The following is a 14019-nucleotide window of genomic DNA, read 5'->3' on the forward strand; positions in this document are numbered from 1 at the left end:
CCCCCTTCAAAACCAGACACTCTACTCAGGGGTGGCTCTAGCTTTTTTGCCGCCCCAAGCACGGCAGGCAGGCTGCCGTCGGCAGCGCGCCTGCGGGAGGTCCGCCGGTCCCGCAGCTTCGGCATACCCGCCGCCGAATTGCCGCCGAATCCGTGGGACCAGTGGACCTCCCGCAGGTATGTCGCCGAAGGCTGCCTGACTGCTGCCCTCGCAGGGATCAGCAGGGTGCCCCCCGCGGCTTGCCGCCTCAGGCACGCGCTTGGAGTGCTGGTGCCTGGAGCCGCCGCTGACTCTACTAACACTTTCCCAATCCTCTCTACCCCCTGAGTCATCAATGACCATGTCCAATGCTTCCCCTGCTACTCCCTTTAGCTCTCTACAGCAAATTTCGCTGAGTCCTGCTTCTCTGAAAACAGTCCAGTGATGATTAACCAGTTCTCGTCCCAGATCCTGCCTTGTCTTACTTCCACATTAACTATTATTACACCAAATACCTTGTTACTATTAGCCTTTTTATGGACTGAAGCCCAATAACTATTAAGCATATTGGCCTTTGCCTTGGCATCTATGTTTTCCCCCGATTCTTGCCTTGTTCTAAGACCCTTGCCCGCCTTCTCTTCAGGATTTGGTGGTCTATACCAGTGGTTCTCAAACTAGGGCCGCTGCTTGTTCAGGGAAAGCCCCTGGTGGGCCGGGCCGGTTTGTTTACCTGCCACGTCCGCAGATTCGGCCAATCGCAGCTCCTAGTGGCCGCGGTTCACCGCTCCAGGCCAATGGGGGCTGCGGGAAGCGGCAGCCAGTATGCCCCTCGGCCCACACTGCTTCCTGCAGCTCCCACTGGCCTGGAGCTACGAACCGCGGCCACTAGGAGCTGCAATCGGCCGAATCTGCGGACGCGGCAGGTAAACAAACCAGCCCGGCTCACCAGGGGCTTTCCCTGAACAAGCAGCGGCCCTAGTCTGAGAACCACTGGTCTACACCGCTGCCCAGAGTCCCCATGAATCGTTGTCGTTACTTTGCTTCCTTTATCTTAAGCAGAAGTCTTTCAAGATTTGTATCTCCTATATCCATATGTGCCCAAGCTGCACAGTATAAACATGTCCTCTATGCAACATCCCCTCCCCATACTGATCTGATAAGGAAAAAGGGGCCATTTTTACACAGCCGGTCTTCTGACCACAGCCTCGCCCTGTAACTCTGCCTCCCTTACCTATTGTGTTTGTCAAACCATTCCTGTGATTTTCATGCATTTTAACATAGATGAAGCTCTCGCATAACCACATGCCCATGCAAGACCCGTGCAGTGAACAGGGAGGGATAGAAGTCCGATTGCATGAATGACAGCTGTGATTCAATTAGTAGACTGTCTGAAGTGGTAGAGTTATCTCAAAAGGGTTATGCAGGTATAACTCATTCTAGAATAGAGTTAGGTTGCTTCTAAAGAGTATTAAGTAAATCAGGATAAAATGCCAGGTACATTGAAAAAAGAAATTGTGTGTATGGATGCAAGGGAATTTATGGAGGAAAAACTAAAGTTATACCAAAAAACTTTCCAGTGTAGACAAGGCCTGACTAATGAGTCCTCATGGAACTCCTGTGATGTAGGTAACTGCTAGGATCTCCATTTTATGGATGGGGAAAGTGAGGCGGAGAGATGAAGTGTAACTGCACCTTCAGACTGCCGCTCAAATGTGCATTGTGTTAGATCTTGCATCTCATATATGTAAGTGTGACATTACACCCCATATTCTTCATAGGAATATCTGTGTGATATGAATACGGCATAACTAAAATACGTTTTCTGCAAGATGGGTTATGTGAGGTATCATTGGAAAGGTTATGATTTACTGGATATGATTAACCTATTTGTAGGTATGTATCATTTCTGTATCTGAAGTTAGAAATATTGACTATGTAATAATTACAACTGTGTTTTCACCTGGGGAACGCCCACCAGACAGTATGCAAACAGCCAGGATGGGCCATTAGGAAGGACAATAGGTCTTTGAAGATACTAATCTTCCTCCTTCCTGAGAAGCTTCATGGGAGGCTGTTTTTTTGACACTGCAAGGTCATGTGATCATGTCACCTGGTACGGGATTCCATCTTGAGCTGGTATTTTTCCACTGGAAGGGGGTGGGCTAGGAAACAAAAGATTCCCGCCACATGTAAATCCTATTTAAGGCTGGGGAGTGAGTTAATCTAGGCTCTTCTCCACTGCCTCCCCGCCCAAGAAGGAAGACTGCTGAAAACACCTGAAGAAACAGAGGAACTAAGCTGGGGGGAGGCAGAGGCTGAGCCCAGGAGAGAAAGGTCAGCCTGTAAAAGGAATCCCTGGAGATTTAAGCTGAAAGCAGTGCAGTTTACTTTCAAGAAACTGCAACCTGCTTGAAACAACATTTAGGGTGAGAAATCATTATTTGTAGCCAGTATCCCTTAGTGTATTAAGCTTAGTTTGTGTGTTGTGTTTTATTTACTCAGTAATCTGCTTTGTTCTGTTTGCTATCCCTTAGAATCCCTTAAAATGTACCTTTTGTCGTTAATAAACTTGTTTTTTGTTTATTCCAAAACCCAGTTTGTGCAATTCATAACTGGGGGAAGCTGTGCATATCTTCCTCCACATTGAGGAAGGAGCGAATTTCATGAGCTTACGCCAAGGGTTCTCAAACTGGGGGTTGGGACCCCTCAGGGAGTCGCGAAGTGATTACATGGGGGGTCACGAGCTGTCAGCCTCCACCCCAAACCCCGCTTTGCCTCCAGCATTTATAATGGTGTCAAATACATAAAAAAGTGTTTGTAATTTATAAGGGGGGGTCGCACTCAGAGGCTTGCTGTGTGAAAGGGGTCACCGGTACAAAAGTTTGAGAATCACTGGCCTACGCTGTATAAATCTCTCTACAGCCCAAGACAAGATAATTTGGGGTTTACACTCCAGAGGATGTGTGCACCAAAGTGCTGGGCAATTCCCCGAGCTCCCCCACAGAGCTGATTGCAGACTGTGTGATTCTACAGCTGGGTGTGTCCCTACCTGTGTGTGTGCTGGAAGGGGATTTGAGAGCCTGTCACAGCAGCACAGTGAGGGGAACCCAGGCTGGTGGGACAGGCGGGCTCAGTGGGACCCCAGCACATCAGGGGGCACCCCAGAAGGGGGGGCCAACCCATCACAGTAAGATCAACCACTAAGGCTGAATCAGAGCCTAAAAGAGGAAGCACATGAACTGCAACTCCAAGACACTGCCCGATCAACTACAGAGTTGATAGAGAAATAGGAATATTCTGCACTAACATAACACCACTATTATCCGAGGATGTCAAAGCACTTTACAAAAATCAGTTACAACTCTCCTCACCCGGTGAGGTAGGTTAGTAGCATCGTTTCTATTTTATGGAGGGGAGAACTTGCCCACGATCACCCACTGGAAACAGAAACTGGAAGTCTTAACGCCCAGTCCCCTGCTCTAACCACTAGACAGCATTGTGCTTTACAATGGCATGTCTGTCTCTAAATATTTGCACCAAAACAAACTCTAACTGGACCTCAGTTCATCTACAGGACAAACTGGTTCTAAAACTTAAGCAATGCATGGATTTGAGTTTTCCTGGCTGCTCCAAAACTTAAAAAACAATGTAGCTATTGTATAGCTTTTAAAGAAATATTTTGGATTTGGGCTAATACAGTGTCAATCGAGTTTCAGCTGCGCACAATGTAAACCAGGACGTAAGACATGAAATGTCAGTTTAAAAATACAATAGCATGTCTTCTAATGGAAAAGTGACTAGATCCTTGTGGCATGAATATGCTCCAGGAGCCGTAAATGTGAATTGATGCAAACAGTCAGAACCAGAGGAACTTGCTTTGCTACAGCTGTGGCCTGACTGCATGCAGATGTGATCGTCTCAAATAAGTGGCTCCCTTTGCAGCTGTGTTCTTTGCCCATACACACATGCTCGGCACCAGAGACCTGTGCCCAACAGCTGTGCCCTACTTCCACACACGTACCCTACACCCATTCATGTGTTCCCTCGTCATATACCCAGCTACCGTGCAGCTGTAACTTTTGCTCGTTCATACATGCCCTACTCCCCAGTCCCTGTGCCCAGGCAGCTAGCCCATATTCCCAAATGCCTGCAAGTCACTTGCTGTGTCCTGCAGTACCGGAGCACCACAAAAAGGCTGAATCTGGGAGCAAATTCTTTTCCTGCTGCAAATGGCAGCTCTCTCTGTTGCATGTCACCTGTTTGCAAAAGAATTACACCTCTACCTCAATATAACGCTGTCCTCGGGAGCCAAAAAATCTTACCGCGTTATAGGTGAAACCGCGTTATATCGAACTTGCTTTGATCCACCGGAGCGCGCAGCCCCGCCCCCCCCGGAGCACTGCTTTACCGCGTTCTATCCGAATTTGTGTTATATCGGGTCGCGTTATATCGAGAGGTGTAGTTCAGGTCATCTGCATTGATTTATGGGCATCTCAGGAAAACATGGCACTCACTCTTCAAAGCATCTAGTTCTTGTTATGCCGCAGGTGGAATCCATTAAGGTAAGAGATAGCAAGTATTTCTTGGGCTATTTGGAGCTCCTTAATCCACACATACCCAGCAGGAAGCAAGAGTTTATCCCATGCACAGCCACAGCCTTCTGTCTGCAACATGTTGTAAACTCATCCTGCTCACTGGAAACAACTCGGGGTTTGGAAGTTCACCCTCGCCCTCCACTTAGCACAACAGCTTTTGCGTGCTCAGAAATCTTTGGATCCTTAGTCAATATAAACCCATAGTGAGGCACCTGATGAACACTGCCCTGATTGCTACAGGTATAAATGTGTGTGGGGTGCAAAAATGCACATTCAATTGCACACCTAATTTGTGCGTGCAACTCTTGCCTCCCACCAAAAGTGCATGCACAGATTGGGCATTTTTTTATTATAAGTGATACTTTGCTATTATTGGTTACTTGGTAGCAGTGTGTTCAGTGCTGCACAAAATACAGAAACTGTCTCTGCCCAAAGAGCTTTGAATTTAAAAGATTTTAGACAAAAACAGACCCAGAGGACAGCAATCACTTCATGGGATGGTTTCTTCTGGAGAAACTGTTGGGTGAGCAGGATAGTAGAGAGAACACACAACAGGGTTGTGTGGCCTAGTGGTTTTAGCACCAGGAGTTTAGGGTAGTCACATCCCTCACAAGTGGCAAAGTCAAGAGAAAGTTATGCAACTCCCTCCAAAATGAGCGTGGATAAAATCTTCCAGGGCTAGAAGTGAATGTTGGTTCCCACGGGAAAGCTTGAAATCTCTCTTCCCATCAAGGTCAAGAGATAGTAGAACGTAACCACCTCATCCCTGGTGCAGGAACGAATATTGCGCCAAGCAGTTGATTTTTCACGGGGTGGAAGAGCTGTGCGTAGGGCGGGACTTGCACAATGGTAAGAAAGATGGAAACATTTCCCTGGCAAGTTGCTTTAACAAAATATGGCAGCTCTTTGAAGCTTGTCATGGGTTTGGAATGTGATAGTTAGACCCGGCAGAGACAGATTGGTGGGCAGAGTGCTGGTGAGAGGGTCAAATGTGCAGGATAAACTGCAGATAAATTATCATCAAGTTTTGCAATTTATCATATATATTATTATTATTTATTATTATCACTGATGCCAAGCCCCAGAGCGTGCTAGGTGCTGTCCGGATATCCAGAAGCACTCCCTGCTATCTAGAGCATAGGGGTGCAGTGCTGAGAAGACAACGGTACAATGCAGAGGTGGGTTAAACATTCGTGGGTCTCATAAGAAGTTGGTTTTCAGGAGAAACAGGAATCACAAGAGACCGATGATTTGCCCGTGCAAGTAACCATTGGCATGGCAATTGTACTAATTGCATGGGCAAATGAGGTGCACAATCATGCACACATTTTTGTACACACATGCATGGTTAAAAATAAGACACATGATGTCTGCTAGCCTCTCTCTCCACGCACAAACACCCGGTAGCAGAGTATATCCATTCCATACCGCTCCTTACCACTGACTAGTATTTGTACACAATTCACGCCAGGCGAGCTTATCTTGGGACACTGTGCGTGGCCCTATTGGTTGAGCTGAGAATGCCAGGGGCGGGACATTGGTAGAGTTCCACTAGAATTGCAACAACAAGTGAGCGCCTCTCTTTCACTGTACCCGCTCACACTCCAGCCGCCCCCTGTCTGGTTTCTAACCTATTGCCTTCCTTCCTTTGAATACCACATGGCCCTGGAACCGGCAGGAGGCACAGAAATTATTAGCAACTTTAAATAATCCGAGAGCCATTTTAAAGTTCCCTAGGGTGGAACTGAACTTGTATCACTCAGTTAGTTACTGGTTAAGCACAAGTGACCAAGCTTCACTCTCTGCTACGGGCATCACCCACCTGCTGTTATTCCATGTTCTCATAGTCACCTAATTACATGTCTGCCCCACTATCCCGCACCTGCTCCCTGTATCATTCCGCTTCAATTGTCACTTGCACCTCTGGCTCATTACAGATCAAACACCTCCAGGAGCTGTACAAAGTTGCCATGATCCACAGTCTATCATCTTCCTCACATCTTTCACTGAAGATCAGAGCTCTCCTTCATCTTATACAACCCTGCTGTTATTCTGCCTTCACTCACTGCTCGCTCCTCTCTCTCATTAGCGATCTGAACTCTCCACTCTCACTCACCGTTTTATGATACTCCTCACTGTTTCTAGTGAAAGAACCCAATTCCTTTCTTAGCAGAGACTGCAAAATTCAAATTAGGATGCACACTTTCCCAAAGTTTGGGGATGTTTGGATAAAAGATGTTGGTTTCGGTCCATCTACCTCCTCCCCTCCATTAGCTAAATTGAACAGGGAGGGGGCTGGCATGCAATCACTGACAGCTTGGGAGGCCACAAAGCTTCAGCTACCCCATCCTTCTCAGACCCCATCTCCACATCCCTCACACCCTTTGTGGATTCTCCTAGTGGCCCAGTAGGTGGCTTCTGCCTTTCACCCCTTTGGTTCTTCCTGATACCAAAGGGCGAAGTGCCAACCAGGATCCCAGCAGCTGCAGATTTAGGGGCAAAGGATCTCTAAATCATTCCCAGTATGGGGTCGCTCCCATGGGCTACTGTCCAAAACTCTCAGCTGGTCACATTTCAAAATGCAAACAGACAGGCCGTCACCCCTACTGCATGGTCCCTCTCCACACAAATAAATCCCCAGCAATCCCCCTCCTGTTTCCCTTTACCCACAACCTCAAAGACAGAATTTCAACATCCAAACCAAGGCCAGAGAGTTGGATTCAGCCTATGGCTTCGGCCCTACAGCAAGCTCCACAGGCTACGAACCCCCAGAGCTGTTGCCCTGTCACTTCTACTATACATCAGCCTCTCCGCTCATTTCATCTTCTTCCACGCTCACTCCAGCCGCCCGGTAACAGGACTTACCACAGGGTGTAGTCTGGAGTAATGCAGAGGTCCTGATTTTCCCTGTGTCATAGGAAGTCTCCTGCCAAAAATGCCCGAGAGGAAATGAATCTAAGGAAAGGAGTTTGTGTCCTTCTCTGTTTACCTTGTGATGTATTGTAGCAGCTAGTGCGAGAGCCTGGATTACACGGAGTCACTCTAATCCTGGCAGGGGATTAGCAGAGCACACCGTATGAAAATGGGATTAATGGAGTAGAGCTGTCCTATAATCCAGAGGCACAAGACTGTCCCATAACTCAGACACACCAAAGTGCGTGACTATTCCAGACCACAGGGGTGTGTAACGATGCCCCACATGACTGACCAACAGCCCAGTGTGATCTCTATTCGCATCGCTTTCTGCGCTGTATATCAGACATGGATCTCTGCTTCTTAGCATGGCACTTGGGAATCTGCACATTCCTCTTAGTACTTGCCGCAGCTGGAGACGTGAACTTTATAAAGCACCGAAAAGACCCCCGAATTCAGAGATCTAGGGCTGCCCCAAAACTCAGGTACAGGAAACTACGGAGCTGTCCCAAACGATAGCGACTGCAGGTTTATCATAATACTGTAGTCCAAGGGCAAGCCCTGAAACTGATGCAAGACTGCATGCCAACACAGAGGTGCTGGACTCTAAGACTGTCTCCTAAACCAGGAGTCTGAAGGTGGGGGACTGTAAATATTAGGGGCACAGGAAAGATCTGTCTAAAAGCCGAAGGGTAGGATGATGCCAGGCTCTGCCCTAGCTCAAGATTTAAGAACACGGAGGGCTGCCCCTCCTCCCAAGGCTCCATCCCCACTATCACACGGGGGGAGAAAGCAAGTCTGATGGTAGGCAGAGGATGTCATTGAGCTAATCCTGCCTTTGCTGAGGATGCCAACTGCAGGCTGATCCATTTGCTGCTGACCCTGTGAGGCTAACAGGATTTCCAGGTGTCCCTAATCCCTCCCTCGCTGTTTTTACGTGCTTCTTCTGGAGAGCAGGGGGCGCTGAGTGAGGGCGCAGAATCCTCCCGTCCATGGCTGGATGGCCCAGGCAGACAATCCATGCCAAGCACAGCCCACTTTCTGCACTCCTCTTGCTGCCAGCGGGCAGGTGAGTGGGTGCATTCTGGGTCAGCCTGTATCAGCACTGACTTCAGAGCCTGGCAGAGTGAAAGGCAGGTGGATTGGAGGTGTAAATGCAACAGGCAGTGGAAGCGGGATGCTCAGCCTACCTTAGATTAAATTTTCCCATGATGCAATAGAATCCAGGCCACTTTCCCAGAGTGCAGCTGTAACCCCTGTGCCTTGTGCTGCGATATTTGATGTTAAAGTCTAAAGAAAGGCAGAGAAACAGGTGGGGAGGAAACATGGACTTTTGTGTGAATCCTCTGCTCAGCAGCGGAGCTAGAAAGGCCTAGAATCACCCAGAAGAAGGGTCTGCGAGTTACTAGATATCCTTAAAAAGAATAGGAGTACTTGTGGCACCTTAGAGACTAACAAATTTATTGGTAGCTGTTTCTGAAGCTGTATAGAAAGTTTCCATTAAGGGCAAGCAGGCTTGCAGGCCATACACATATTAACAATCTGACAGTTGAGCCACTCAGTGGGGGAAAAGTTATAAGTACAGGCAATAAAGACAGTCCTGTGGAGTCAGTGGCTGATCAATGCAGGACCAAGAGATATTTTTGCTGTGAGGGCTGGATCCCAATCCTGTACCACTTTGGATAGAAGCTACAGGTTTCCTGTCTCACCAGGAGCTGAGGAGACCAATGTCCTATTAACCCAAAGCCTGGAATGCTGCTAGCTGGAAGGTGCCTCAGATTTTAGTTTGCTGACAAGATTTGGAAGTGTTTGGACAGGAACAGAGATGCTGCATCTTCTCAAACTCAGAAGAATCCCAGTGGCACACACTACGGCCACCGTATAGAGACTGAGAAGTCATCACTGAAAGATGAGAGGGGAATGTGTTCATACATGGGTGCTAAAGTATTGAAAGTAAATGTCATGTTAAAATCGGACACGGAATCTGACAGTGGCAGCAGAGTGGTAAGATACCGTATGAGGAACACCAGCAGATTTACAATCTAATAGCTTTTGTTTAAGAGCTTTTCATAAGCATTCCAAATACGCTCTGCAATATTTTTGCGTGTGTTAAATATTTGTGTACTAAGAATTGTGGGGTACTTGGTTTGAACTGGGGGCTGTAATTAACTCCCACATGCAGGGCCTTGCATACAATAGCTCTGAGGCCTAACTCTCTTAAATGTTTTCCAAAAAGACAGAACCCTGGTCTGTGCTTCCAGAGCCGAGGTGCAGGAAATGCGCGTGGAATAGAGTGGTACATAATATAATCCCCAGCATGCCCTAGCGCCCCCCCGCCCCTGGCCCCGCCCTGACTCCACCCTTTCCCCGCCCCTGCCCCGCCCCCATTCCAACTCCTTCCCCAAAGTCCCCGCCCCAACTCCGCCCCCTCCCTGCCCCTATTGGACCCGTTCCCCAAATCCCCGCACTGGCCCTGCCTCTTCCCCGCGCACACCGTGTTCCACCCTCCTCTCTCCCAGCCGCGCAAAACAGCTGTTTTGCGGCGCAAGCGCTGGGAGCTAGGGGGGGAAAGCAGGCATGCGGTGCACTCAGGAGAGGAGGCGGAGGTGAGCTGGGGCGGGGAGCTGGCGATGGGTGCAGAGCACTCATCAATTTTTCCCTGTGGGTGCTCCAGCCCCGGAGCACCCCCGCAGTCGGCACCTATGGCTGAGGCACTGTGAGCACTAGACTCAAGGCTCCAGCCTTCACTAGGTCCCCTTTAACACTCCCCGTACGGAGGAAGTAGCAGGATTATTTGCCTAGGCCTGCCAAAAATAAAAGGTGCGAATACACCACTAGGCACAATGACTTTAACACAAACAATGGACACCTACCCACCAGCTCCTAGCGCAGCCTCTACAGGGGGGGGAATAGAGGCACGTGGCATTCCTCAAGCCTTGCACTAGGGCTGCTCCCTTTCCAGTCCATCCATCTCCCAGGGAAATGCCGATCTCAGTTAGAGATCTAGTCCATCCATCCATCTCCCAGGCAGAGCTCAGTTATTTCGTCCATGGTCTCTGGGACCCACCTGCACTGCCCTCCTGGAGGCCCACACATGCGCTTGTCCCCACATCTCCTGTCTGCCCACTGCAGCAGTGTCTTGTGGCTGCAGCTAATGCTGACCCCTTTGCCCAGCTGTCAGCTTTCCAGACCCAGCTCCCAGGCGGCCTGCTTCTCAGCCTTCCCTCCACAACCGGTTCCCAGACTGCAGCACTCCTGCTCACATGCAGCCTTTGGCTGTCTGCCCGGCCTGGTGCCCTCCGACAGCGCGCGGTTCCTTTCTCTGCACTTGCAGCATTATGGACCCCTGGACTAGCCAGAACCTTTCCCTACGGCTCAATCAGGTTCCAGGGGAAATAACCAGTGAGGAGCCGGCAGGTCCGTGACACTATCCAGCAAGGCAGAGAAAGGGCTGGGCTTTCATTCATCTCTGTATCTGAAGAGGGTGGGGAAGTGATTCATCATTATTATTAGCTGATCACACAGGACAGAGTCTGGAAACAGAAACCCTTCATCAACACACAGGCCTAAAGTTTCAAGCCATAGATTCAAAGATTTTAAGGTCAGAAGAGGACACTGTGATCAACAATTTCCACCCCACCATCAACTTCAGCCTGGACCAGTCCACACAAGCGGTCCACTTCCTGGACACTACAGTGCTAATAAGCGATGGTCACATAAACACCACCTTATAGCTGAGGCACTGTGAGCACTAGACGCAAGAAACCTACTAACTGCTACACTTACCTACATGCCTCCAGCTTTCATCCAGACCACATCACATGATCCATTGTCTACAGCCAAGCCCTAAGATATAACCGCATTTGCTCCAATCCCTCAGACAGAGACAAACACCTACAAGATCTCTATCAAGCATTCTTAAAACGACAGTACCCACCTGGTGAAGTGAAGAAACAAATTGACAGAGCCAGACGAGTACCCAGAAGTCACCTACTCCAGGACAGGCCCAACAAAGAAAGTAACAGAACCCCACTAGCCGTCACCTACAGCCCCCAACTAAAACCTGTCCAGCGCATCATCAAGGATCTACAACCTATCCTGAAGGACGAACCCTCACTCTTACAGACCTTGGGAGACAGACCTGTCCTCACTTACAGACAGCCCCCCAACCTGAAGCAAATACTCACCAGCAACCACACACCACACAACAAAAACACCAACCCAGGAACCAAATCCTGCAACAAACCCTGGTGCCAACTCTGTCCACATATCTATTCAAGGGACACCATCATAGGACCTAATCACATCAGCCACACCATCAGGGGCTCGTTCACCTGCACATCTACCGATGTGATATATGCCATCATGTGCCAGCAATGCCCCTCTGCCATGTACATTGGCCAAATCGGAAGGCCTCTACGCAAAAGAATAAATGGACACAAATCTGACATCAGGAATTATAACATTCAAAAACCAGTAGGAGAACACTTCAACCTTTCTAGTCACTCAATAACAGACCTAAAAGTGGCAATTCTTCAACAAAAAAACTTCACAAACAGACTCCAACGTGAAGCTGCAGAACTGGAATTAATTTGCAAACTGGACACCATCAAATTAGGCCTGAATAAAGACTGGGAGTGGTTGGGTCATTACAAAACAAAAACCTAATTTCCCCCATACTAATTTCCCCCTACTGTTACTCACACCTTCTTTTCAACTGTTTGAAATGGGCCACTCTGATTACCATTTCAAAAGTGATTTTTCCTCCCTTGGTATCCTGCTGTTAAGTGAATTGTCTCGTTAGACTGACCTCCCACTTGGTAAGGCAACTCCCATCTTTTCATGTGTTTATACCTGCTCCTGTATTTTCCACTCCATGCATCTGATGAAGTGGGTTTTAGCCCACGAAAGCTTATGCCCAAATACATTTGTTAGTCTCTAAGGTGCCACAAGAACTCCTCGTTGTTTTTGCTGATACAGACTAACACGACTACCACTCTGATACTAATCATTTTGATCGCCCTTCCCTGTATCTTTTCCAATTCTATCTTTTTTGAGACGGGGCGACCAAAATTGCACATGGTATTCAAGGTGTGGGTGTACCATGGATTTATATAGCGGCATTATGATATTTCTGTCGTCTTATCTCCTCCTTCCCTAATGGATCCTGATTCTATTAGTTTTTTGACTGTCACGGCACATTGAGTGGATGTTTTCCGAGAACTAGCCACGATGACGCCAAGATCTTTCTTGAGTGGTAACAGCTCATTTAGATCCCATCATTTTGTATGTAGAGTTGGGATGATGTTTTCCAATGTGTGCTACTTTGCATTTATCAGCATTGACTATCATCTGCCATTTTCTTCTCTGGCGCTAGGGCAGAAGGCAGCCAGGCTGCCCCAGCTCTTCCCCTCTCTCTGCTCCCCTTGCCAGCTAGCAGCCAGCATGGAGTGAGAAGGAGGCACCGGAGCCCCCTCGTGCCCCCTGGCAGGGAGGGGAGAGGCTAATGGGAACAGGGTGGGCAGAGGTTGGAATGCAATACCACAAGGGTCGGGACAAATGGGGCATTGTTGGGATGGAGGATCCTAGAGCAGAGGGGTGGCTGGGGTAGGTGAGAGCTCCCCTATTGTATCCAGTTTACAGCTGCTCCCTAGGCTCCAGGGTGTCCCTTCCCAAAATCTGCCCCTCCCCCAGACTCCCTGTTTATCCCTGGTTCTCCCCACACACGCTCCCCTCCCACCTGCACCCACTCCTTGAGGGGACGGAGTCAGTGACCTATTCTCATCAGGGGAAATGTCTCACACGGAGCTGCACAAAGCTTTGGATGTGAGGGGCTAACTTTAGGCTGCCGAGTTTGGAAGTGCTGGCCACGGCCTTCTGCTGCATGGCTGGGTGCTGTTCGCACTGCGGGCCTGGCTGTTCTGAGCACAACGGATGCCCTTTAGACACCCACCCAGCTAAGCGCACAAACTGAGAGGCCCCTTTCAAAATTAGCGACTCCTAAAAGTGAGCATTTTCCTTACCAAGGTAGGGGAGCCCGATCCTTCAATTCAGTGAGGCTGCACCGACTTAATGTGTCAGATCCTGAGATGACTGATGTATTTTCTAGGGCTGTCAAGCAATTAAAAAAATTAATCGCGATTAATCGCGTGATTAATCGCATTGTTAAACAATCATAGAATACCATTTATTTAAATATTTTTGGATGTTTTCTACATTTTCAAATATACTGATTTCAATTACAACACAGAATACAAAGTGTACAGGGCTCACTTTATATTATTATTTTTGATTACAAATATTTGCACTGTAAAAAAACAAAAGAAATGGTATTTTTCAATTCACCTCATACAAGTACTGTAGTGCAAACTATTTATCATGAAAGTTGAACTTACAAATGTAGAATTATGTACAAAAATTACTGCATTGAAAAATAAAGCAATGTAAAACTTTAGAGCCTACAAGTCCACTCAGTCCTACTTCAGCCAATCACTCAGACAACCAAGTTTGGTTAGAATTTGCAGGAGATAAT

The sequence above is a fragment of the Emys orbicularis genome, chromosome 14, assembly GCF_028017835.1.
Source record: "Emys orbicularis isolate rEmyOrb1 chromosome 14, rEmyOrb1.hap1, whole genome shotgun sequence".
NCBI classification, from domain to species: Eukaryota; Metazoa; Chordata; order Testudines; family Emydidae; genus Emys; species Emys orbicularis.